This window comes from Mercurialis annua, linkage group LG4, assembly GCF_937616625.2.
Source record: "Mercurialis annua linkage group LG4, ddMerAnnu1.2, whole genome shotgun sequence".
NCBI classification, from domain to species: domain Eukaryota; kingdom Viridiplantae; phylum Streptophyta; class Magnoliopsida; order Malpighiales; family Euphorbiaceae; genus Mercurialis; species Mercurialis annua.
This window is the reverse complement of record NC_065573.1, coordinates 41,757,629-41,759,996: the sequence shown is the minus strand read 5'-3', so window position 1 is coordinate 41,759,996 and position 2,368 is coordinate 41,757,629.

Sequence of the window (2,368 nt, the reverse complement as noted above, 5' to 3'; positions counted from 1 at the left end):
TCTTAAAAGTTGTGTTTAACTATGAATTTTGTTAGCTTGATAAATTATCGGTTATTCGGACAACGTCTCTAGTTGGGATTATTGAAAATCTTATAAAAGTTATTTGATAAATTAATTATCGTTTTATCCTGTTTTTTGGGCTAGTCTGCACTCCCCAAAACAGCTCAGGGAGGAGAGTTTGGGTGTGTTTTTTTACCCCCTACGCGTACCGGATGAAGTTGGAACTTAAACGTAAGTTTAAGAAGGTGTTGAAAAAAATAAGAATATTCAATTATTTTGGTAATCAGACTGTTTTAAGTAAGCGTTTTGATAGCCCGAAGTAGGCTAGAAAAGGGATTTTTTAAAAGTTGAGTTTAACTAGGAATTTTGTTAGCTCGATAAGTTATTTGTTATTCGGACAATGTTTCTAGTTGGGATTATTTATAATCATAGAAAAGTGATTTGATAAATAAATTATCGTTTTATCCCGTTTTTGGGACTTTTCTGCATTCCCCAAAATTGCTCAGGGAGGGGAATTCGGGCGCGTTTACTGACCCCCTACGTGTACCAGATGAAGTTGGAACCTTAGCGGAAGTTATCGATGGTGTTTCCGAAAATAAGAATGTTCAATTGGTTTGGTAATCAGATTAATTTAAGCTAGCGTTTTGATAGCCCAAAGTAGGCTAGAAAAGGGATTTTTGAAAAGTTGAGTTTAGCTAGGAATTTTGTTAGCTCGATAAGTTATCGGTTATTCGGACAACGTTTCTAGTTGGGATTATTTAAAATAATAGAAAAGTTATTTGATAAATTAATTATTGTTTTATCCCATTTTTGGGGCTTTTCTGCATTCCCCAAAACAACTCAGGGAGGGGAGTTTGGGTGCGTTTTTTGACCCCTTACGCGTACCGGATCACGTTGGAACCTAAACGGAAGTTTTAGACAGTGTTGCAGACAATTAAAATGTCTATTTAGTGTTGTAATCAGACTGTTTTAAGCAAGTGGTTTGATAGTCCGAAATAGGATAGAAAAGGGATTTCTTAAAAGTTGTGTTTAACTATGAATTTTGTTAGCTTGATAAATTATCGGTTATTCGGACAACGTCTCTAGTTGGGATTATTGAAAATCTTATAAAAGTTATTTGATAAATTAATTATCGTTTTATCCTGTTTTTTGGGCTAGTCTGCACTCCCCAAAACAGCTCAGGGAGGAGAGTTTGGGTGTGTTTTTTTACCCCCTACGCGTACCGGATGAAGTTGGAACTTAAACGTAAGTTTAAGAAGGTGTTGAAAAAAATAAGAATATTCAATTATTTTGGTAATCAGACTGTTTTAAGTAAGCGTTTTGATAGCCCGAAGTAGGCTAGAAAAGGGATTTTTTAAAAGTTGAGTTTAACTAGGAATTTTGTTAGCTCGATAAGTTATTTGTTATTCGGACAATGTTTCTAGTTGGGATTATTTATAATCATAGAAAAGTGATTTGATAAATAAATTATCGTTTTATCCCGTTTTTGGGACTTTTCTGCATTCCCCAAAATTGCTCAGGGAGGGGAATTCGGGCGCGTTTACTGACCCCCTACGTGTACCAGATGAAGTTGGAACCTTAGCGGAAGTTATCGATGGTGTTTCCGAAAATAAGAATGTTCAATTGGTTTGGTAATCAGATTAATTTAAGCTAGCGTTTTGATAGCCCAAAGTAGGCTAGAAAAGGGATTTTTGAAAAGTTGAGTTTAGCTAGGAATTTTGTTAGCTCGATAAGTTATCGGTTATTCGGACAACGTTTCTAGTTGGGATTATTTAAAATAATAGAAAAGTTATTTGATAAATTAATTATTGTTTTATCCCATTTTTGGGGCTTTTCTGCATTCCCCAAAACAACTCAGGGAGGGGAGTTTGGGTGCGTTTTTTGACCCCTTACGCGTACCGGATCACGTTGGAACCTAAACGGAAGTTTTAGACAGTGTTGCAGACAATTAAAATGTCTATTTAGTGTTGTAATCAGACTGTTTTAAGCAAGTGGTTTGATAGTCCGAAATAGGATAGAAAAGGGATTTCTTAAAAGTTGTGTTTAACTATGAATTTTGTTAGCTTGATAAATTATCGGTTATTCGGACAACGTCTCTAGTTGGGATTATTGAAAATCTTATAAAAGTTATTTGATAAATTAATTATCGTTTTATCCTGTTTTTTGGGCTAGTCTGCACTCCCCAAAACAGCTCAGGGAGGAGAGTTTGGGTGTGTTTTTTTACCCCCTACGCGTACCGGATGAAGTTGGAACTTAAACGTAAGTTTAAGAAGGTGTTGAAAAAAATAAGAATATTCAATTATTTTGGTAATCAGACTGTTTTAAGTAAGCGTTTTGATAGCCCGAAGTAGGCTAGAAAAGGGATTTT